This window comes from Heptranchias perlo, chromosome 1 (assembly GCF_035084215.1).
Source record: "Heptranchias perlo isolate sHepPer1 chromosome 1, sHepPer1.hap1, whole genome shotgun sequence".
In the NCBI taxonomy this organism is placed as follows: Eukaryota; Metazoa; Chordata; class Chondrichthyes; order Hexanchiformes; family Hexanchidae; genus Heptranchias; species Heptranchias perlo.
In genome coordinates, this window is record NC_090325.1 from 192,744,792 (window position 1) to 192,769,732 (window position 24,941).

At 44.0% G+C, this 24,941-nt stretch overlaps 1 long non-coding RNA gene across 1 annotated transcript in view; it reads left to right on the plus strand.

Moving 5' to 3' along the window:
* LOC137305523 (uncharacterized) overlaps window positions 1–17,672 on the plus strand; it is a 28,408-nt gene extending 10,736 nt beyond the window's left edge. Inside the window, exon 2 of the long non-coding RNA XR_010958726.1 lies at window positions 16,690–17,672. This is a non-coding gene — a long non-coding RNA (uncharacterized lncRNA). The remainder of the gene's footprint in view (window positions 1–16,689) is intronic.
* Window positions 17,673–24,941: the final 7,269 nt, after the last annotated feature.

Genomic DNA, 24,941 nt, shown 5'->3' on the forward strand with positions numbered 1-24,941 from the left:
TGTATTCCCTGCCGTTTTAGCTGGCATGACTTCCTCTGCGGAATTACTTTCCTTCTAACCCCAAGGCTAGTATTTGTTGCTTTTTTCTCCCCCACCCCCCTCTCCCTCCCCCTCTTGTTTTCTTCACTTCTATCACTTACTGGAGAAAATGTTCGCAATTAATAAAACGCTGGGAACCGCAGAGGGAAATTGGTTTCCAGCTGTCAGGGGGTGTTTCGATTTGTGATTTCCAGATCATTAACAATATGTCTGTGCATTAAGTCAAAATGTTAATAATAAAAAAAAAGTTATCCCTTAATCCTCCTTGTAATGCTGCACTTTTAGTTCCATTCAGTTAGAGCAGATATATGATCCATTTATCTTTCATCACCTGCCATTTGCAACAGAAAATGTTGACAGTAATATGAATTCCATCAATAGAACACGCACCAGCCGACTTCCATCAGTCACGTGTGAGCTGACTTTATGCTCAAGTCTCCATTACTGGCACAATGCATCGTGCCCTCCTGCGCAGCAAATCACAGGGCAGGGCAACGAACACAGTGCTCGACCTCCAGTCAAGGAATCAAGGCCCAGGAATTTGGGGCACGCGCCCCTTTCCCTGCGCCCGAGCGGTGAAGCGAGAGGCTCCCCAGATATTGGGCTCAAGGCAATGGAGCCTTCGCGGCTTCAGGGTTGTGGAAAAATCGGGCCGTTGCTCGTGTCGCTGTGGACCTGAGGTCGGTCGGTTCGCGGGGCCGGGTCCGGGAGATTGGGGGTCGGGGCTGGGAATGAGGGGGGTAAGGGAGCGGGGGATGGAGCGGGGGGGGGGAGCGACAGCAATCGGTTCTGTTATGATAGGGTCCTCCTGATTCCATGTTCAGGTAAGTTACTTACCATCTTGGTTGGGCTTAGCAGGCGATCCCTAGGCTTGGTTTCCCTGAGTGTAGCCAGCGCTGGCACAGGCTGCCTCGGTGCAAACCAGTCTTGGCGAGGGGACCTCGAATATATTAGGGGAGATTTAATAGAGGTGTTCAAAATTTTGAGGGCTTTTGATGGAGTAGATAGGGAGAAACTGTTTCGACTGGCAGGAGGGGTCGGTAACCAGAGGACACAGATTTAAGATAATTGGCAAAAGAACCAGAGGGGAGATGAGGAGAAATTTTTTTATGCAGCGAGTTGTTATGATCTGGAATGCTCTGCCTGAAAGGGCGGTGGAAGCAGATTCAATAGTAACTTTCAAAAGGGAAATACTTGAAAAGGAAAAATTTGCAAGACTATGGGGAAAGAGCAGGGGGAGGGGACTAATTGGATAGCTCCTTCAAAGAGCCAGCACAGGCACGATGGGCTGAATGGTTTTGTCCTTATTCAACATGGCGGGCGGCGCACTTCCGGCCAGACGTGTGTAAACTATTCCTGCCCGCCATTTTGGAGCTTTAGAAGTCCGAGTGGTGCCTGAAAAATGGGCACTGAGCAGACCAATTTCTAGGCTCAACTTAAGCGCAACATTGACAATGTGGGGAAACTCTTCAAAGGTAACATTAGAGAAATTTGGTGTTGATCTCATCCACTGCTTGAGATATGGTAGCTCAGTGCACCAGCCACCTGGACTGACTTTGGATGGTGGTCCTACCAGGATTTTTGAGATGGATAAATTGTAGCTAACTGTAGTTTGGACAGTGACGTGCTCCAGGATTTTGATATCCAAGCTCGCTGATGATACCAAATTAGGAAGCATGTGATGAAGATTGCAAAGGGTTTCCTTCACTTTGATGCTTCAGTGGGCTGTGTGGATGAGACATGCTTGGGATTGATAGTGCAATAGGTTGCACAATTAATTACCAATGAGACATTCCTGGGATGGACAATCTATTATCTATCCAGCACAATTGGAGTTTTCAAGACTGAGATAGATAGATTTTTGTTCGGTAAGGGTATCAAGGGATATGGAGAAAAGGCAGGTAAATAGAGTTGAGGTGCAAATCAGCTATGATCTAATTGAATGGCAGTACAGGCTCGAGGGGCTGAATGGCCTATTCCTGTTCCTATGTTCCCAGTGCTAGCAATTGAAGAGACATATTTGTTATAATGATCAGTTTAGTCTTGATCCGAGAACTGATGAGAGATCTTTGGGGTGGATATTTGTGTGAGGTTATTCAGCTAGTCATTTCTAGCGTGGACACTGCACTAATCCGTACAGTTGCATTTCTGAACCCCTTCCAATCTGAACAAAGTCATGTTCACACAGTGACGGGTGGAACGAAAAGGTGCCGTTACAAAAATTGTTACTTGGGGCAAGCACCTGACACGATAGAGTTTGGCCAGACATTGCTCTTTCTCCCTCACTGTTTGTGTGCAAGATCAATTATCGTTGTAAACCCCGAGATTTGGGGGGTAATTTTAAACCCCAAGGACGGGTGATTTGGGGGCGGGTAGAAGGTTAAAATTAAAGCTTTTTGGAGCAGGATCGCATCCCGGCTCCAACTCGCCCACTTCCGGGTTTAACCCAGGCAGGTTTGGCTGCGGCGCACAGCAGACACCAGGAAGTCCCGCCCCCACTAAAAGCCGGCAGGCGGATACTTAAAGGGGCAATGTACACCAATAAAATACTTGAGGTACTTAATTCTTTGTGTATTGGAAAACTTAAATGACCTTACTTTTTCAGGTTTCCCATCGCTCCCGATTCACGTCAGGTGAAAGCAGGCAGGAAGAGCTGGTTCCATGAGGTGAGTGCCTTTGTTGCAATGCTTGTGGACCAGGGGGAGCAGGCGTGCTTCTTCCAGGCCCAATGAGCTCACCTGGCCGACAGGACCCCCGTGATCGGCCGCCAACACCCCACCCCCAGCCCAGATGATGACCCCCCCCCCCACCTACCTCCGACTCTTCACCTGACCTCCAGTGACCTCCGATCTCCAAGTCCCGGCATCAGACCCTCCCGATCTCCACCCCCCCGGCCCGCGATTTTCTCCCTGGCCCCCCAATCTTCTCCCCTGCCCATCTTATGTCCTCCCCGGCCCATGATGCCTCCCTCCCTCCCTGGCCTTCCTGTCTGACAGCTGGGCGCGAAGCGAGAAACAGAGTTAAACGTTTCAGCTCAACGACCTTTCATTAGAACTGGAAGAAGTTAGAGATGTAATAGTTTTTGAGCAAGTACAGAGCCAGGGGATAAAAGGGAGGGGCGAGAAAGATCAGTGATAGGGTGGAGGGCAGGAGTAATTAAATGACAAAAGGGATGATGGGGCCAGGCAAAAGGGGAGTGGTAATGGGACAGGTAAAGAAACAAAAGCTGGGTCCAGAGGAGGTGTAAATGGTTACAGCAGAACCATTGCCAGAACCTGAATTCCGAGAGAATGGGAGCAATGGTTATGATCTGAAGTTGTCGAACTCAATGTTGAGGCCATAAGGCTGTAAAGTACCTAATCGAAAGATGAGGTTCTGTTCATCGAGCTTGCGTTGAGCTTCATCGGAACAGTGTAGGAGGTCGAGGAGAGAGGGATCAGAGCGGGAGTGGGATGGAGAAGAAAAGTGGCAAGCGACCGGAACCTCAGTTAACGTTTGACTATAGACAGCTGACTTCAAAAGAATGTAAATGAGTTAAAATGATTTGGAACACAGTAGGAGTTGGGGGATTTACAGCAGAAAAGTATTAAGTATTTAAGGAACTGTTGGTGAGGCTACAATTGGAATTCATCTCAGTCAAATTAAAACACATTCAAGGATAACAAAGATCAATGTGGTTAAGTAGAGATGTAAGAACTGGTGTTAGGTGTAAGTCGACAGGGATAAGGGACTGAGTGTAATGTATCCAAGTTTGCTGACGATACAAAGCTAGGTGGGAAAGTAAGCTGTGAGGAGCACACAAAGAGTCTGCAAAGGGATACAGGCAGGTTAAGTGAGTGGGTAAGAAGATGGCAGATGGGTTATAATGTGGGGAAATAAATGTGAGGTTATTCACTTTGGTAGGAAGAATAGAAAAACAGAATATTTTTTACATGGTGTGAAACTATTAAATATTGATGTCCAGAGAGACTTGGGTGTCCTCGTACAAGAAACACAAAAAGTTAGTATGCAGGTACAGCAGGCAATTAGGAAAGCAAATGGCATGTTGGCCTTTATTGCAAGGGGGTTGGAGTACAAAAGTAAGGAAGTCTTACTACAGTTTTACAGGGCTTTAGTGAGACCTCACTTGGAGTACTGCATACAGTTTTGGTCTCCATATCTAAGGAAGGATATACTTGCTTTAGAGGCAGTGCAACAAAGGTTCACTAGATTAATTCCTGGGATGACAGGGTTGTCCTCTGAAGAGAGGTTGAGTAGAATGGGCCTATACTCTCTGGGGTTTAGAAGAATGAGAGGTGATCTCATTGAAACATAAAAGATTCTGAGAGGGCTTGATAGGGTAGATGCTGAGAGGTTGTTTCCCCTGGCTGAACAGTCTAGAACTAGGGGGCATAGACACAGGATAAGGGGTCGGCCATTTAAGACTGAGATGAGGAAGAATTTCTTCACTCAGAGTGTTGTGAATCTTTGCAATTCTCTAACCCAGAGGACTGTGAATGCTCAGTCATTGTGTATATTCAAGGCTGAGATCGATAGATTTTTGGACTCGAGGGGAATGAAGGGATATGGGGATCAGGCAGGAAAGTGGAGTTGAGGTTTGAAGATCAGCCGTGATCTGATTGAATGGCGGAGCAGGCTCGAGGGGCCGTATGGCCTACTCCTGCTCCTATTTCTTATGTTCTTTTGTAAGTTTCAACAAACGGCAGCAAAGTGTTTCTGCATGTTCAAGAAGAAGGCCCACCACCATCTTATCAAAGGCAAATAGGGATGGGCAATAAATGCCAGCCTTGCCAGCGAGGCCCATAGCCCGAGAATGAAAATAAACCCATAAATCATGCACACCACCATTTTCTTTACCTTCTTTCCTATTGTTATGGCAAATAGGAAGCAAATTGTTGTTTGACAGTGTGACATTATCAGAGATGCACAGTTTATTTTTTACCTGTTTTTCTCAGAAAGGAGTTATCATATAATCTGACGGTTGGGTATGTGTCATTTTCCTAGAAAACTAGTTGGAGAAATTCAATTCCTGATGATATAAGGAATATTCCGAGATAATGTTTGGGAATTAACCAGTCTAAGGGAGTGTCCTTTCCTTGATGGTCCAATCACTGAAAGTCCAGTGGCAAGTTTTAAACCCATTTTTCTTTATAGTGAGTCAGTTGGTCCTGGTATTCTAGTCATAGAATGGTTACAGCACAGAAGGAGACCCTTCCGCCAATGGAAACAAAAAAAAAAATAGTTTTGTATATGTAAAGGATAGTCGGTCGTATCCAATGCTTGATGATCTGGTGTAAGAGTGGCCTGATCATATGCAGGTGAATATGGATCCATATTTCCTAGTTCCATGCTGGAGGGAGGAGACTTTTTTCTTTCCTTTAATTCTAGAATTCCCATAGACTACCAGGATCTGGGTTAAATTCTTATAATCAATATGCGAAGTTTGGACCTCTCGAGTTGAATTGCAAAGGAAATTGAAATCATCGTACAATCTTAGTCTAGTCAATATTCCCTCAACAAAGCATCGTCCAGTACCCTACTTTCCCCAGGGACTTGCAATATTATTGGGTGCTTTACTTAAATAAAGGTTGAATGACCCGAATGTTAAATTTATCAATTCAGCCTATTAAATCTTAAAAGATAAACTAGCCAAAGAAAGACTTGCATTTATATAGCGCCTTTCACGTCCTCAGGACCTCGCAAAGTGTTTTACAGCCAATGAAGTACTTTTGAAGTGTAGTCACTGTTGTAATGTAGGAAACACGGCAGCCAAATTGTTCACAGCAATCTCTCACAAACAGCAATGTGATAATGGCCAGGTGCTGGTTGAGGGATAAATATTGGCCAGGACACCGGGGAGAGCTCCCCTGCTCTTCTTCAAAATAGTGCCATTGGATCTTTTCCATCCACCTGAGCGGGCAGAAGGGGCCTCGGTTTAATGTCTCCTCCGAAAGACGGCATCTCAGACAGTGCAGCACTCCCTCAGCACTGCACTGGGAGTGTTAGCCTGGATTATGTGCTCAAGTGTCTGAAATGGGGCTTGAATGAGGGTTTTAACTGGCTAATGCTCCGCAGAAAATTGGATCTTGCCTGAGGCGATGGGACAGCTTCATTCTTCCTCAGCTTTCTCTCGGCGCACTCAAATGAAACCCGAATCTATCTTTTGGGCCAGTCAGAAGCAAGTGTCGCAGGCATGGGCCAATTCAAAGTGGCTCTTGGTTTGGACAGTAACTGCACTCGTGTTTGCTGTTGTCATGCTGACGATTGTGCGTGCGTATGTGATGTATGACAGCACTGAAAGGTGATATTAAGAGCTGTTAACCTTTCTGTGTGTGTACAAGAGTTCATTATTCAGCTGTTAGACAGCTTAAGTGCTGGGTGACTGAAGGAGGTTTGGGCAATTGCTGTGGGCTGCATCAGCTAAATAGGATTAAGAAAATGTGTTGTGTCATGGTAAATAAGTGAAATGTTTTCCCGCAAGCTACATTTATTGCAATCATTGTCAGGTGATCATCTCCTTTACCCGGTTTGCTAAAATAAATATTTTTCTTTGTGATTGATCTTTAAAAGGAAGAATTTTGAATCTTTAAAAGAAAAATTGAATTATTTTACACAGCAGTTTTGATTTACTGATTTATTTAAGTACTGTCATGTGGTAAAGGCCATTGTGTTAAGGCAGTTGCACAGCAGACAATTTAACTTGCATTTAAACTGAAAATGAAAGTCTCAATACAGATAATTCAGTGAGACCTTCTGAGATGTTTGGAGTAGAACAAATATTTGTTTGGTTTGAATTAGCGCTGGGATAAGACATAAAAGGATACAGCCCTCTGGGATCTTTATGTATAAATTAAAGTCAGGGGATTATGAAAAATTAGAGTCAGAGGCAGAGATGGAGATAGAGACAGACCTAAAGATATGATCTACTGCCAGACTAACTTAAAATTGATGCAATATAGATAAAATGTACAAAGATACTTCCTCCTCCCTTCTCCATTATACAGCCCATGATGGTTGAGTACTGATTGGACGCTCATTGATGAAGAATAGGCCTTTTGCCCAACAATGAACAAAAATACGAAGTTTGTGTCTGTGCTTTCAAATGTGTAAAAATAGCTAAGGGATATAAAAAAAATTGGAAAAATAATAATTTGTCAGCTTGGCTCAGTTGGTAATACTCTCACCAATGAGTTCGAAGGTTGATGAATCGAGCACATAGCTCAGGCTGACACTTCCGTTGTAAAGAAGGGGCCACCACCACCATCTCAGGGCATCTAAGGATGGGCAACAAATGCTGGCCTTGCCAGTGATGCCCACATCACGAGACCAAAAATGCCATGTGTATTGGTCAGGAGTTGAACGAGCTAATAAAATTAGTTCCGATTCTCATTCTTTGAATATTTTTTTTCTGTATATACAGCTCACTTTTGCTGCTGTTCCAATTAATGAACAAAGACAGCAAAGGGCATGTGAAAGAATGAGGAGATTAGTGAGGTAGTGCAGTCACAGATCAAGAGTCAGATTGGTACCAGTGTCATGCTCACTTAGCATCTACAGGTAATGACATTATAGCTCTCCTTTGTGAGTTTAGCTTACAATATTAATAGGGTGTTTGAATGTTAATAGATCCTTTGCATATATATCCCATCATGCATTCGGTCCAGATAGTATTAATAAGATAACACTACCAAACAGCAATTATCTTTTGTCAGTCTGACAGAATACTGTGTTAGGGTTTAATTTAACTAAAAGTACCAGTTAATGAAATAAAGCTGTCCCCAGGCTGAAAGATAATCTAATTTCACAGCAGAGAATAAAGTAAACATGGCCCCCACACAGGCATCCATGAAAGCAGACTTTGAGAGATCTTGCCAGCAATCGGCATTGGGCAAGATTCTTAATTTGTACCGTTTGAGGCGGATATAAAGTTTGGATTGATGGCAGGATGGCAGCCACCTCAAGTACGCTCTGCACAATCTCCCTCACAATAGTAATCATCAACAGAAAGCAGTAACAATTTCCCACATGATTAACAACGGGGCAATAAACACAGTTGATTATGTTCAGCCCGATGGTACTTTTATTGATAATGTGTGTTGATGAAATAATGATTTAATAGCAGCGTTTTCCCTGCCTGCGATGTTAATGCCAGAGAGATTCACTGTGCGCTACTTGGGAGAAGGTTTCTTGGCTCCATATCAATCCAACTTTCATTTCTAAGTTTTCCAATGTAGCAACAATATTAAAGTACAATACGGGCAAATTAGTTAATTACTCCGTTTTCTGAAAATTATTTAATTGTAATCTACACATTTTTGCAGCACCAACACATAATTTTCTTCCATAACAACAACAACTTGCATTTCTACAGCATCTTTAATGTACTAAAACGTCCTAAGGCACTTTGCAGGAGCATCATCAAATAAAATCTGACACTGAGCCGCATAAGGAACAGGCACGATGGGCCGAATGGTCTCCTACTGTTCTGTAGGATTCTATGATAAGGAGATATTACGGCAGGTGATCAAAAGTTTGGTCAAAGAGGTAGGTTTTAAGGAGAGTCTTAAGGGAGGAGAGAGAGGCGGAGAGGTTTAGGGAGGGAATTCCAGAGCTCAGGGCCTAGACAGCTGAAGGCACGGCCGACAATGGTGGAGCGATTAAAATCGGGGATGCGCAAGAGGCACAGAGGTCTTGGAGGGTTGTAGGGCCGGAGGAAGTTACAGATATGGGGAGGGGCGAGGCCATCATAATCTGATGTCTGAAGTTTCTTGTGTCATGATACACCCACTACTCTTCATTACTAACAGGTTTTTTGGTTCTTAAAGATGCTGGTCTGAGAGCAGCTATGAGTAGCATAAGTAACTAACTTATGGCCTTCCATTTCATACGCTATGTCTTTATCCAAGCTTTTATATTTAAATTCTTCTTTAAAAAAAGTTTCCTCTTTAGATTTTCCCACACTGCATGCATCATCTTCCCGCCGAGAAGCCAGTTTAAAAGTTTGCTCTGAGGCCTCTTCTTTTGGCACAAGAGCTGGTCAAGATACCTCATCATCTGGTCCTCTCTCTCTTCCACCTTTGGGAAAGCCTCTGTCTGGTGCCTCCCCTACAGCCCACCGATTGCGGTGGCTGGTGATCACTGTCTAATGCGAAAGGCAAATGGGTCGGCTCTCCTGTGCCTGGGGCGATTGGGTCACCTGTGGGGGGGGGGCAATACATGCAGGAAGATTGGGCAGGGAAGAGGGCCTGCAGCCCACCAGATTTTTCATCCAATCATTTAAGGCTGCATATAGTGACACCACTATTCCCGGCCAGAATGGAGATGATTGGGTAATTCCCCTGTCAATCACTCCTGGAGACCGCACTGCTGTAAGTGACTGGGGTTGATTTTACGCACATAATTTGTATTATGTAACTATCCTCCACTCACTGCATTTTGCTGGAGAAATAATCCTGCTTTTATCGGGAGACTTTGCTGCAGTTTTGGTCATGAGTTCTGTTTACTGCAGTCCGTTTAAACAAACTCTGTTTGCTGTTAAATAGGCTGTTTGCTGTGAGTCCTGCCGTAAGTCCTGGCCGGCCTCCAAATCATTAGCTGACACAATGGTGTCAATTCTCACTTCATTAACTTAAACAGACGGAAAGTCGAGTGGGCTCCTTTTTCTGCCCTCTCAGTAGCAAGACAATTTTATCTAAAAGTCCTGTCAATTATCAAGCTGCACAAGAAATGTGTCTTTAAAAGGGTAAGTGTTTCCCCAATGTTTCCGATTCCAAGTATTGCACTCTTAGTATGTTACTGAGTCCTACTGCTTCTGTCTATTCTGCCTGTAAACAAATCTATTGGTTTTCGTGTGATATTTTCCACTTTTTGAAGGAGGCAGGGGCATGTGGTAGGCTTCCCACCTGATCACCAACAGTTGATACCTCGATTAATCAGTACTCAATTATTATTATTTTCTTTATCTATGGTACTCAATTTTTATCTCTTACCTTCAGTGATGTCAATGATAGATCACAAGATGCACCAGGTTCAAGGTTGATGATTTAGCAGCACTGGGTAAGAGGTAGTCATGCAGTTTAGCAACACTGGGATTCCCTGGATTTTGGTATTACAGCACTTAGGAGTGGTCCTGGGATTTAGCACAAGTCAGAATGGCAATTGGCCTCAGTCCCTTAGCAGAGAAGGTTCAGGTCCTAGAGTTTAGCATCACTGAGGAAATAGTCCTGGGGTCTCCTACCACTGGGGTAAGGGTCCTAGGGTTTGATTGAGCATAAGGCTTTTCTGCATGGAAAGACATTTGGGACATTTCCTAGTAGGTAGTATGATCCATATGCTTAAGGATACTTAAATTCAACGTTGCCAAGAATCTGGTAGTTAAAACAAGGCATTAACTGGCCCAGGGAACGAAATTTGGACAGGACATTTTTTTCAAACCTTGCCAACAACTGTGGGGCAAATGAACAGCTACAGTTCTGCCCTGCTGGAGCATGAGTCATAGAATCATAGAATGATACAGCACAGAAGGAGGCCATTCAGCCCATCGTGCCTGTGCTGGCTCTTTGAAAGAGCTATCCAATTACTCCCACTCCCCCTCCTCTTGACCATAGCCCTGCAATTTTTTTTCCCTTCGAGTATTTATCCAATTCCCTTTTGAAAGTTACAATTGAATCTGCTTCCACCGCCCTTTCAGGCAGCGCATTCCAGATCATAACAACTCGCTGCATAAAAAATATTTCACCTCATCTCTCCCTCTGGTTCTTTTGCCAATTACCTTAATTCTGTGTCCTTTGGTTACTGACCCTCCTGCCACTGGAGATTCACGAGCCCTGGGAAAGCCATCCTGGAGGCGTTAAATTTAAAGCTCAGCTAAAATCAATTAAAAAAACGTTATTTAACGGCGAGGCTCACCGTTATTTCAGTGCAAATGGTAGAGCTTACGGCGCCCGCACGTGCGCAGTTAAACGCGGAAATCTGGAAGTTGTTCCACCGGATGCCCTGCTCCTCCATAAACCCTCGAGAACGGCATCTCACCGGCTCACTCACCGTTCAGATGAATGGAACGGCCTGAAGTTCCTGCACAGACCTGATGGATATGAACTAATCTCACCAAAAAAAATAACGTCAAGTTATTTAAATCTAAGCAAACTTTTAACGGCATGGTATGTCTTAATGACTGCCAAACAACCTCTCTGGCACCGAAAATTAACATTTACAAGCGTGGAGTCTCATTCCTTCTAATTTTAATTGTTGTTGGACGCGTTAAAAAATATATATATTTTTTATTTTTTCTTTGTTTCTTTTATCTCTGTCTCTTAATTCAATATTTCTTACCCTTTTTTGCTTTGTTTCGCTTTCTGTAACTGATTTTACACTGAATTCGCTACTCTAACTTACACTTCCAGGTTCTGACCCTGCGCTGCTTATTAATGATGCTTCAACCTGATTGCTTAAGGGGATAGACAGCTGTTTGCCCCGTTCACACAGGTCCCAGATGCCCAGGAGAGGGGGCTGCGCTGGATTGAGGGCTCCATGAGGGGCAGTGTAAAAGCCCATGAAAAGTCTATGGGCAGGTGCCAGTCTAACAAATGGTGGGTGCCGTCCGGTCACTGCTCAGAGCAAAATCCGGCCCATTGTCTCTCGACTACCTTAATTGCCCTGCTGATGACCCACCCGCTGGCACTAAGTGAGGTCGCGACCTCGGCGATTCGGCTCTGCACGCGCACCCAAACAGGCCCACGTTATACCCGAAAGGGGGCACATTGGAAGTGGGTGGCGGTCGCAACCCAAGGAAATAACTATTTTCACCTTCCACCCGACTCCAACCCGCCCGTTCTTGGGGGTTAAAATTCCTCCCCCCACCCTTAACTCTGTTTCTCTCTCTCCACAGATGCTGCCTGACCTGCTGAGTGTTTCTAGCGTTTTCTGTTCTTATTTCAGACTTCCAGCATCCAGCAGTATTTCGCTTTTGACTTATGGCTTGTTGGTCCTCTTGTGTTTTTGCACATCTACATGTGAAACCAGAGGTGGACAATAACACAAAGGTGGGAGTTGTCACGGAGACAATACGGGTTTGGAAACTCCCAGCTCAGGGTCAAATCGGATGTCAAGACGGCAAGCAGTCTGGTTCAGCCTCGCACAGTGGCTGGGGAGGGGGATGGAATCCGTGGCAAGATTACAGGTGAAATCATCTCGAAACCAAGTCGCAGGAAAATGTGGACCTTGAGCTTTAAGTAAATGTGCTGCATCCTTGAGAGTTGACGGGTTACAATAGATATAACTGATTCTCAAATGGAACCCTTGTTACCCCAACTTATACTTCAGCCTAGACGTGTGTGTGTGTGTGTGTGTGTGTGTCTGAGTTAGTGTATGAAGTCTGAATGTGACATTATTTTGTCCTCTAATTTAATGGGGGCATTAATCTGTTTTTTTTAAATAGGTTAACGTCACCATTGAAATAGTAGACAATGTCGTTTCGTACAAACACATTAGATGACTAATACCCACGCGCAGTCGGGCCTGAACTCATTCTTGTTTATTTCTTCGTCTATTGATGAATGTTCCACACTCTCTAACAAACATTCACATGACATATTTCCACAATTGCACTGCTGTATTTGGTTTGCATTAAGAAGTATCCTTGAAGATCTAGCACAGCTTTGCGAACTTAAGCTGCACTGTTTTTGGTGATGAATTAGACCAGATCCGGTGTGATGACTAATTTGCCGATGAAGAAAATTCCGCTTCTTGGGATTCTTGGGATGTCCTATTCATTAGCAGCTCCTGCTGCTCACATTTCATTAATGGAGCATGCCATCGCCCTCCCGCTGGCAGAGAGTTAATTCTAACCTCATACTAGCGAGGGGGCCATCTGCTTCTTGGGAGCACTAAAACTTAAAATTCAGCCTCTTGGTAAAGAAAAAAATGAAGCAGCCTTGGAAAAAGTGTAAGGTTACACTTAACATCGTTGAGGTGAGTTTGCGGGTGTTGTCCTTTGATTTGACCATTGTTTCCGCAAGGTGCCGAGTTCACAACCCGTAAGACAGCAGCAGTTCCCAGCAACACGTTACTTGCTGTTCAGGAATTGAAGCCCCCCCATTCCTAGCTCAGCTACGATAATCACAGTTTCACAACTTAACGTACAGAAAATGTGAGAGGAGAACAGTTCAATAATCCAGATGTGCTGATTGTAAGAGTCATGGCTCTCACGTATCCAACCACACGACAACCCATTTCGCAGACACTGTAATGCCTCGCATTGTCCATCAGCCACTGGCAGGAGGGGTGGCTTTTGGTTTAGGAATTTCTCTTCCTCCCCAACTACCTCTTCCAATCCAGGTACCAGGAAGCAAACCTGGGATCAGATAACCCGGCAGAGGGAATGTCTTTCTCCACCATTCCCCTGGGAACAAAGTGAAAGCCCACAATTTGCAAGCTATCTTTTACTACTGGTATTCGAAGGCAACGGAGGAATCTACCAGTACGTGCCCGCAGGGCGAGAAGTGGTACATGTTACATGTCAGAAGACCACAAAGTACAAATAGCAGACATTATTTTGCTTTCATTTCGGACTGGCTCAGTGGGTAGCACTCTCGTCTCTGAGTCAAGAGATTGTTCAAGTCTCACTCTAGAGACTTGAGCACATAATCCAGGCTGACACTCCCAGTGCAGTACTGCTGCACTGTCAGAGGTGCCGCCTTTCGGATGAGAAGTTAAACCGAGGCCCCGTCTGCCCTCTCAGGTGGACGTAAAATATCCCACAGCACTATTTTGAAGAAGAGCAGGGGAGTTCTCCCGGTGTCCTGGTCAATATTTATCCCTCAACCAATATCACTAAAAACAGATTATCTGCTCAATATCACATTGCTATTTGTGGGATCTTGCTGTGCACAAATTGCCTGCCCTGTTTCCAACATTACAACAGTGACTACACTTCAAAAGTCCTTCATTGGCTGTAAAGCGCTTTGGGATGTCCTAAGGTCATGAAAGGCGCTATATAAATGCAAGTCTTTCTTTGTCTCAACTGTTACGTGCATTACTGACTGGGCAACACTAAATTCAGGTAAAGGGAATGGGTTATTGGCAGCGCCATTTTTGGAAAAGACAGGTCATCCAGGGCATGTAATTGTTTTTTTCTTCCTTGAATCATTACATAAAGGTATGAAGTTTCTCACCCTGGCACAGGAGATTGCTTAACTGAAATAAGTGACAGCAAGATTGCCTCCACTTGCTCGGCCACCGCTCCCTCATTGTCTGCTGGTCCAGCGAGCTGGTGTCCTTCATCATCAATTGACAAAGTACAAGTGTGTGCCTCACTGACACTGAAGCGCTGACCTTTCTGCATGGTCAGGTTACGCAGCAGATAATTTAAGTCATGTCATCACCACCACCACCGCCACCCCCCTCCCCCCCAAAAACAATCACAACACCAATGTCAGTGTTTGCTGACACTAAGAGGTGGAAATTGGTTATGGCCCGTTTTCGGCAGGCAGGCGACTCCAACCGGGAGGCCCCAAACCTCATCTGAAATTGGACTTCTTTTCAATAATTTGGAAAAGTTGCTGCCACCTTGTTGCGTTCCCCAGAGGCAGCTCGCTCATCTCACTTCTGGCTCCACGTCAAACTTTTTTAAAAAAAGACGTACTTACCTTTTTGATGGCGGCCACTCGCTAGGCAGTAGCACACCAGGAAAACCCGAGCGAAGCAGATCCAGCACCTGGCCCCCTCAGGGCAGCCCAGTTTCCCAGAGGGGCTCCTAAAACAGGCGTCAGGCATTAGCAGGTGCAAGGTGCCCAAAGCCTTGGATGCCTGAAAAATGGCCCGAGGCAGTATCAGGTCAGACGTCTTTCAGGCACACCTGGGGCACAGGATGTTGGTCCCCGCAATTGGCCCTCTTGCCGGTTTTATACCCGTAAACCCGGCACAACAAGGTCCAGTTTCTACCCCCTAACTCGTTGCTGGATGATGCAGTGCGTCATCTTGTGTGCTTTGGTTACACATAGGTTTTATTGGCAACTGTGAGTTAAGCAATGGAGTGATGAGTTGTATTTTTAAGCTGTACCCTGAATTCCTTAACATCCAGTTTTGCAGCCTGCACTGCATCCAAATATTAACGTCAGAGACAACTAAGGATGAAGGAGTCATGTGCTGACTCCAATAATTGTGCATTCTCATGTAAGATCCTTCAATGTAGAGTACTTGCACAGTGAATAAATGGAAACCTCTGCTCGTACAGAGAAACCTGTAAATTACGGACACCTTAGGGACCGGCATCAGCTGTCCGTTTTTTTGGAGGTGTCCTTATTTTCAAAATGGTCATTGGATGGACTGTAAAATTCTCAGTGGAATGAAGAGTTCTTTACCCAGCATCCACAGCGGCAGAGAAACCGCCCTATCCCGGGACAGAGCCGAGCGAGCATTCAATCCCAGAGAAACCCCTCTATCCCGGGACAGAGCCGTGCGAGCATTCAATCCCAGAGAAACCACTCTATCCCGGGACAGAGCCGTGCGAGCATTCAATCCCAGAGAAACCGCCCTATCCCGGGACAGAGCCGAGCGAGCATTCAATCCCAGAGAAACCCCTCTATCCCCGGGACAGAGCCGAGCGAGCATTCAATCCCGGAGAAACCACTCTATCCCGGGACAGAGCCGAGCGAGCATTCGATCCCAGAGAAACCCCTCTATCCCCGGGACAGAGCCGAGCGAGCATTCAATCCCAGAGAAACCACTCTATCCTGGGACAGAGCCGAGCGAGCATTCAATCCCAGAGAAACCCCTCTATCCCCGGGACAGAGCCGAGCGAGCATTCAATCCCAGAGAAACCGCCCTATCCCCGGGACAGAGCCGAGCGAGCATTCAATCCCAGAGAAACCGCCCTATCCCCGGGACAGAGCCGAGTGAGCATTCAATCCCAGAGAAACCACTCTATCCTGGGACAGAGCCGAGCGAGCATTCAATCCCAGAGAAACCCCTCTATCCCCGGGACAGAGCCGAGCGAGCATTCAATCCCAGAGAAACCCCTCTATCCCCGGGACAGAGCCGAGCGAGCATTCAATCCCAGAGAAACCGCTCTATCCCGGGACAGAGCCGAGCGAGCATTCAATCCCAGAGAAACCCCTCTATCCCGGGACAGAGCCGAGCGAGCATTCAATCCCAGAGAAACCCCTCTATCCCGGGACAGAGCCGAGCGAGCATTCAATCCCAGAGAAACCCCTCTATCCCCGGGACAGAGCCGAGCGAGCATTCGATCCCAGAGAAACCGCTCTATCCCCGGGACAGAGCCGAGCGAGCATTCGATCCCAGAGAAACCCCTCTATCCCGGGACAGAGCCGAGCGAGCATTCAATCCCAGAGAAACCCCTCTATCCCCGGGACAGAGCCGAGCGAGCATTCGATCCCAGAGATAGGGTGGTTTCTCTGCTGCTATGCATGCTGGGTAAAGAGCTCCCCATTCCACAGAAGCCATTTCTTTCACAAAACTCACTTCCACCTCATGCTGACCTGCGTGTTCCGTGTTTTAAATTGTGAAAGGGCTTGGTGCTTTGAAGGCTGTCCGTAGTTCATAATTTGCGCGTGTCCATGGTTTCAGAGTACCTCTTGTAAATTTTACCATGCAAGTTGTTTGGGCTTCTCAATAAGTGTCCATTTGTTGCAGGTTTCACTGCATACCATTATCTTCACCGAATAACCTATGGCCTAGAAGAATCTTTACCTGAGTAACCTATGACCTAGAAGAACCTTCACCTGAATAACCTATGACCTAGGAGAATCTTCACCTGAATAACCTATGACCTAGGAGAATCTTCACCTGAATAACCTACGATCTAGAAGCATCTTCACCTGAATAACCTACGACCTAGAAGAATCTTCACCGAATAACCTATGACCTAGAAGAATCTTCACCTGAATAACCTATGACCTATGACCTAGAAGAATCTTCACCTGAATAACCTACGATCTAGAAGAATCTTCACCTGAATAACCTATGACCTAGAAGAACCTTCACCTGAATAACCTATGACCTAGAAGAACCTTCACCTGAATAACCTATGACCTAGAAGAATCTTCACCGAATAACCTATGACCTAGAAGAATCTTCACCTGAATAACCTATGACCTAGAAGAATCTTCACCTGAATAACCTATGACCTAAAAGAATCTTCACCTGAATAACCTATGACCTAGGAGAAGCCAATGATGATGTAGAATTGTTGCTGCCTCTCCAAATATTGGAGACAGTTCTGTGGAAATGTATGAGCCTGTGATGCCTCTGAAAGAGTGCATCGGTCATGTCTTGAACGCAGGTGGACACTGTTCTTGGGATAGAGCGCAAGGAAAGATACTGGTGGGTAGATGGAGTTAAGATACAGATCGGCCATGATCTAATTGAACGGCAGAACAGGCTCGAGGGGCTGAACGCCCGACTCCTATTCCTATGTCCCAACCGAAAGAACTGTAACAAGCCACAGAAAGGCAAGGTGTCATCGGACAAGAGAAGGAAGAACACTTTCTTGTTTGCTGTGTCATTTAAATCCGTGCCGAGAACCCAATCGGAGCATTTATCTGTCTGCTAAATAGGCATTATGATGTATGGTTTCCTATTGTTGAAATAAAAACTGGTTTATTTTCATAACAGAATTTCCTAGTTCTAGTTCCCAATTCTCTCTCTCTCAGTCGTCTGTTAAGTAACTTATGTGGGTATAATTATAATGATATGACATTCACATGGTTGTAATTCTGATTAATCGCTGAATAAGCCTCACCCTAGGCTTTATTAAGAGCGCTGTATAGAACAGATGCACAGCCTATCGAAGTAATGAGAGCTTTGAGATTCTTTGAGCTTTGATCTGGCGATTCTGCAGTAAAACCACTGTTTTTTAAAATACCGAAGTGTTCCTTCTTCTTTCGAGGACCGTCTAAATCAATCCTACAATGTTTCAATTTATCTTACCAGCAATAGTGGAAAAAATAAATTATTCATGAACGCAGTGAGCAGGTCATATAGTAAGCTTCCCTCAGGTAAAAGAGATAAAGGTAAGTACCACAGCGGCTGTTAGTGAGAAAGATTAAAGAACAAATGCAAATGACAGAGCCCAGGATGGAGATTTCGATGGATGGGAAAATGGGGACAGTGCACTCATAATTTTCCAATACATGTTCATGGAGGGCAAGGTAAAAATCCACCTTTAGATGATGATATCGGCACTCAATCCCAATTTTTTAAAAACCAGGTATCAAAAAGACTTGAAGAGTACTGAAGACCCCAGGCCAAAATTCAACAGGGAATATAAATTAAGACAAATATAACAAGCTCAACAACAACAACAACTTGCATTTTTATATACAGTGCCTTTACTGTAGTAAAACGTCCCAAAGCGCTTCACAGGAGCGATTATCAAACAAAATTTGACATCAAGCCACATAAGGAGATTAGGACAGGTGACCAAAAGCTTGGCCAAAGAGGTAGGTTTTAAGGAGTGTCTTAAAGGAGGAGAGAGAGGTAGAAAGGGGGAGAGTTTTAGAGAGGGAATTCCAGAGCTTAGGACCTAGGCAGCTGAAATGAACAGTTGACAAGCCAGGCCAACACTGGACAGAATGTCCAACAAGACTGAACTGAGATTAAACAATACGTGCAACATATTCGAGTGGAGGCTGAGCTCTGTGAAGCATAAATCACAAGCATTGACTCAACAGTGAACATAACAATCCCAGGCTAAGATTCAGAAGCGAAAACGATGGAACCATCAAGTCCAGGTCAAACTCAATGGCAAATAGAGCAAGATCAAATAACAACCCAAGGAACCAATGCAGTAGGTACAAATTGCGATAAATGTTGTAGACTGAGGCAATGACATTCAGATTAAAATAGACAAGTTATGACCTTGGATATTTCATTCAAGTTGCAGATTAAACCTAGTGACCTACAGAAATAACCTCTAAAAAGGGGAACTAAGAAATGAAAGCAAAAAAATACACTTATGTCAAGGATCTAAGAGTGTTACCTTATTCATCCAAAGGACAATAGGATAGGATTTTGATGACCAGAAGTATCTCCCCAAAGTAATATGGATTCTCTTTCCTCACCAGATGCCTCTATGGAATGCAAATGAAAGGACAGAGCCAATTAATAAATGAATAGTTCTCTGAATCAGAAATGAACGACATCTTAAGCCAATTATTGGAACAATATTGTGTTTGCTAAAAGGTGCAATTTAAGATGCGGTTCAGCTTCAGTGATTGAGGAAATCAATCTGACAGCCACTATATCCATGTTTTGCTTGATCACCTGAAGATGGATGTTAACACTGGCTCAGCCACAACTGGAGTAGTGTGTCCAGTTCTGGGCACCACACTTTAGGAAGGATGTGAAGGCCTTAGAGAGGTTGCAGAGGAGATTTACTAGAATGATTCCAGGGATGAAGGACTTAAATTATGTGGATAGACTGGAGAGGCTGGAATTGTTCTTCTTGGAATAGAGAAGGTTGAGAGGAGATTTGATAGAGGTGTTCAAAATCATGAAGGGTCTAGACAGAGTGGATAGAGAGAAACTGTTCCCATTGGCGGAAGGGTCAAGAACCAGAGGGCACAGATTTAAGGTGATTGGCAAAAGAACCAAAGGTGATACGAGGAAAAGCTTTTTTACACAGCGAGTGGTTAGGATCTGGAATGCACTGCCCGAGGGGGTGGTGGAGGTAGATTCAATCATGGCCTTCAAAAGGGAACTGGATAAATACTTGAAACAAAAAGAATGTGCAGGGCTACAGGGATAGGGCGGGGGACTAGCTGGATTGCTCATGCATAGAGCTGGCACGGACTCAACGGGCCGAATGGCCTCCTTTTGTGCTGTAACCTTCTATGATTCTATAACAGGCAACAAGATTATGGGATCTCAAGTACTATCCTGCTGAGATATTTTGGATACTAAAAGTAAGTGCAAGTTCCAACTGAGAAAAAGAATAAGGAAATGTGGGAGACTTGCGTTAAACGGGTTCAAAACATATTGTGATTTATACATCCTGTGGTACTATTTCTTGAATTCAATAATTGGCGTTGACATCAAATGACATGTTAAACAGGCAAGTCCTTTTAATCACAAGAAGACACTGGAGGATGCAAGGAATGTGAGGTTCCAACACTCACACAGACACAACTTTGCTCATTTTGTCCATCCAGTCGACAACAAGCCCTGTGATGACACCTAAGATTACTTTCAGAAAATAATGAGGTCTAGCTGGAAGAAGTTGTGGCATAGCCAATGGGAATATGCTCCGAGTAAATGGGAAATTCATAACAAACTGTCTTCAAAGGCATGATTCCGTAGCACTGTAACAGGGACATGAGCACAAAATCTAGGTGGACACTCCCAGTGCGTTACTGAGCGCTTCCCCTATCGGAAGTGCCGTCTTTCGAATGAGATGTTAAACCGAGGCCCTGTCTGACCTCTCAGGTGGGCATTAAAGATCCCACAGCACTATTTTGAAGATGAGCAGGGCAGTTCTCCCCGGTGTCCTGGCCAACATTTATCTGTCAACCAACACCTAAAACAGATGATCTGGTCATTTATCTCATTGCTGTTTGTAGGGATCTTGCTGTGTGCAAATTGGCTGCCACGTTTCCTACATTAGAACAGTGACTACACTTCAAAAATACTTCATTGGCTGTAAAGCGCTTTGGGACGTCCTGAGATCATAAAAGGCACTGTATAAAATGCAAGTCTTTCTTTCTTTCACTGTTGGTACAATCAATATAGATGTTTCATTCTTGCCATTTGTAGTTATCATGAAAAATAAAACAAGTGTCTATGTAAAGATGAGGGCCCATAGAATAAAGCTGCAGATTTAAAATGGTGATAATTCCTTTCGATGCCTTTTGATGAATTACATAAGTGATGGCACTTCATGGAAGTCATAATACCTAAAAATTATAACTTTCATGGACACAAATGAATCAAGGCAGTGATATAAATTGCATAGCATATCAGCAGGGATGCAATGTTCCATTTATTTAATGGATACTCATTTATAACATAAGATAACTAGAGGAAGAGGTGATTTCAATGCAAATGGCCTACTCCTTAATGCGTCTCAGAGCAAAACTCGGTGGGAACTGCGTTGAAAACCAAAAGATAGCTCTCTGTCAGTCTGTTAAGGCCGGTTACAAGATGATAAATGGTAACATGTTGACACACTCCAAGAAGAGTCGCTGACTGGAGCCAGTTGTGCACATCTGCTTAGCTTCTGCTCCGAGTGAACGTCTATTACCTTGTCTCCACCAAATAGTCCTTAATTGAGATAGGAGGCAACTACAAAGACTGTACTGGACACATTAAGGGGTAAATACCACACATTATAAATCTTTGTCCCCTACAGTTACCAGCTCCTTGGTTGAGTGGCATGGAACAGACTGTTAGCTGTTAAATTAATTGTAGTTAGTTATGGCTTTTGTTTTGGGACTAAATAGATAGCTCTTCCAAAGAGCCGGCAGAGGCACAATGGGCAGAATAGCCTCCTTCTGTGCTATATTATTCTATGATTCTCACTGCTGTTAATGAACACATTCTTTGGCCACAAGAATTATCAGCAGCATCCACAGACTGAAGTAACTTGTGAGTTATAAATCCATTCAGACATTTTGGATGTTTGGCTATGACTGATTGTTGAGTCTGTAAGAAGATAAGCCCTGAAAGAGGCTGCTGCTGGCACTGCATTAGAATGCCTAGTCCAGTAATTACACCAGTACTAGCGTTAACTCTTTGTCACTTCACATATCCCACACCTCAAGTTACAATCAGACCCAATGCGATGTTCATCACCTGCAAGGGTTGAATTTTCTCCCAGTCCAACTCTGTAGGGTAGGCACTGTGCAAGAAGAGTGTTGGGTATCAGGTTGGTTGTTGGGGAGTGGGGGGGGCGGGCAGAGAGCAGTTTTTTTCCATGAAATAGCACAATATGTTAGGATGAGAAGGTTATGATGGGGCAGGGAATGTGTCATGTTCGTTGAAGATCAGTACCTCAGAAGGCGGTGCGATGAGCTAAGCTAGGAAAAGACCACGTGGAAGGTCAAAGTTTAAATAGTGGGATGCTACAAAAAAGTGGAAGACTGACAAACGGAAGACAGCTGCAAAGATGAGCAGAGGTGAGGGCATGACAGCAAGGTCTCGTGACATCTATGACCTATCTGGTTATAATGACTGCCTGAAGTCTAACTTTGATAGCCATGAGGTCACCACCTACCTCCTGCTTCTCTTCAGCTCTTTCAACATATTTTGTTTTCATTTTTGAAGATGGTAAAAGAAAAATGAGAAAGGACCATTATGTCCATCAGTGCCCAGCTGCTGGATGATAATGCTAATTTACTGAGTCCCGCTAAATCATATAACTTGATCCTCTATAGTGCACTCATCTCTATCATCACAACTGTGCTCCTAGTACATTTGTACTGATTACAATTGGAACGTTGCTGATTTTTCACATGAAACTATTGACTATTTGTCCTGCCAAATTACATTCACTTACTTTGATTTTTCTTTCCAACTTTTGGAAACTCCAAGATTAGTTTTAATGCTGAACCTCCTACTCTGTGGTATTATTTCAAGCTAACACAGCCCATGTGAACAATCAAAAAGAAAGTATTTAAATATTGCTCATGCTGTTTTGAGACTGCATTTGACTTGTACAGAGCAAGCTGTTGGCATTTCCCCCCCCCCCCATTCCCGATTTGGCCCCTCCTCTCCTGAATGTGCTGACTTGTGCTGGGTTATTTAATAGAGTTGATCTCACCTGAACCCAAATCAGCTTTGAAAAAAGTATCCAATGAGAAAATGCCCATCCATTGTGTGTTTAAAGAACATGTTTAAACTTTCACTACGAATAGCAAATTGAACATGACCCCTCCCCAAGATTTGTTCATAAGGGATTAAGACAACGGTACAGTAAGAGCTCTGTGAAGGAATTGCTGCCATTGAAAAGATCAGTAGAGTATTCAGACATCTAAGTAGCTCACTTTGAACTGTAGGTTCCACTTAGGTTCAATAAATCGAGGTTCAGAGTCCTCTGATCTGCCACAGTGTCTATCCATTGACTGCCATATCTCTTACATTACAACAGTGACTACCCCTCAAAAATACTTCATTGGCTGTAAAACGCTTTGGGAAGCCTTGAGGCCGTGAAAGGCGCTTAAGAAATGCAAGTTCCCTCTTTCTTTAAGGGGGTTAGCCAAACTGGAGCACAAATAGTACTAATGCACTTCGCCAAGTATACAGAAATGAAAGCAAGTTAAACGATATTGCCAACAGGATATATCCATTATAGCAACGGAGCAAATGAAAATCTTTCCCATGGCGTCATCTAATGCAGAGACTAAAGTCATATGAGGAAAACAGGAATGAAGTCGAAAAATAGTAGAAATTGCTTTTCATTTCAGGTGGAATCGTAAATCTTTGAGCATTTTTGTCATTTGTTTTCTTCTGACGCGCAGTGTCATGTGGTGTACAAAGCAGATTGAAGTTGATAGTGGTGTCTGCCTGTAATGCTTTTTCTGGCATCAATGATGGACCATTGGCTGAATAAAAATATCAACTCACTTGCTTTTCAGGTGTGCTTATTGCCTGAAAAATCAGCAACAATTTTTGACCAGCTGTTGATATATTTTTTTGAAAACAATGACTGACCCTGATCTATTTGTCATTGGATGAAATGATTCGAGAGTAGACGAGCTTCCTCTCTGTCGGCTCAGCTATTTGCAAGTTTCTTGAAAGTAGTTTGTGAGTTATGTCCAGTGCGTAATAGATTGAGAATTCCTGGGGTTCTGTCAGTTGCGACTTTCAGCAGCTGTAACAGAGAAGAGGCTTTCATCTGATTTGACTTGGATAGATTGAAGCCCTGGATGTGGTATTCTTAACATTAAAATTGGTTATTGTCTAATAGATCATCCTTCTCCCGCTCCTACCCTCCTACTTCTCTCTCCTTTGCAATCTTTCTCTATTGCTAATATCGTGGTCAATTTCTTGCTCCTCTTGAGGTTCAAATATGCTGCCCTTAAACACTCTTCCCCATGCTCACATCTTCAATATATTGAAATTAAGTCTCATTGCAACTGTCCGTGAAAATAGTGAGTACCTGAAACCAATAATGGGGCAGATTTTACGAATTAGCACTTCTAGTGCATAGCTTTGTGCAGATTTCGGGAATTCAGGCAGATACCAGGAATGCAGGGTCTCCAACTCTCTCTCCCCAATGCTCTCGTTTTGTGTAAGTTTTCCTTGACTCTACTTCTTCTCTTTTGCATGCCTCTCCCATGGTTTCTGTTTTTCTTTCTGCATGCCTTTCTTTCTTTCTTTCTCGCTCTTTATCTTTCTACGTGTCTTGTACTCCATGCCCCACTCATGCTTTTATCTACATCTCTGTCCCTTTCTCTGCATATAGAATTGAACACCATCGCTTGGATGGTAATCTGCCGGAGCGGATTGCCCGCCTGTTTTGTCACGGAAGTCGCCTAATTTTTCCAGGGTGCTGCTTATATTTCTTGGTAAGCTATTCCATTCATTAATAACAAAGCAAACATGTTCTTCCAGAACAGTCAGATTTTACACTTGCAAAAAGCGCTCAAGAATACTAAAGCTCTGGTCACTATTCTAAAAAAAGTACTTCATTGGCTATAAAGTGCTTTGGGACCTTCTGAGGTCGTGAAAGGCGCTATATCAATGCAAGTCTTTCTTTTCTTTTTTAAGTGTAGAGGCAAGCATGCTCTGCACATCAAAAATGAATTTGAAATATTGATCTTTCCCAATCTCATGCAACAACAACAACTTGCATTTATACTGCATCTTTAACGTAGTAAAACGTCCCAAGGCACTTCACAGGAAAGTTATCATAGAACGGTTACAGCACAGAAGGAGGCCATTCGGCC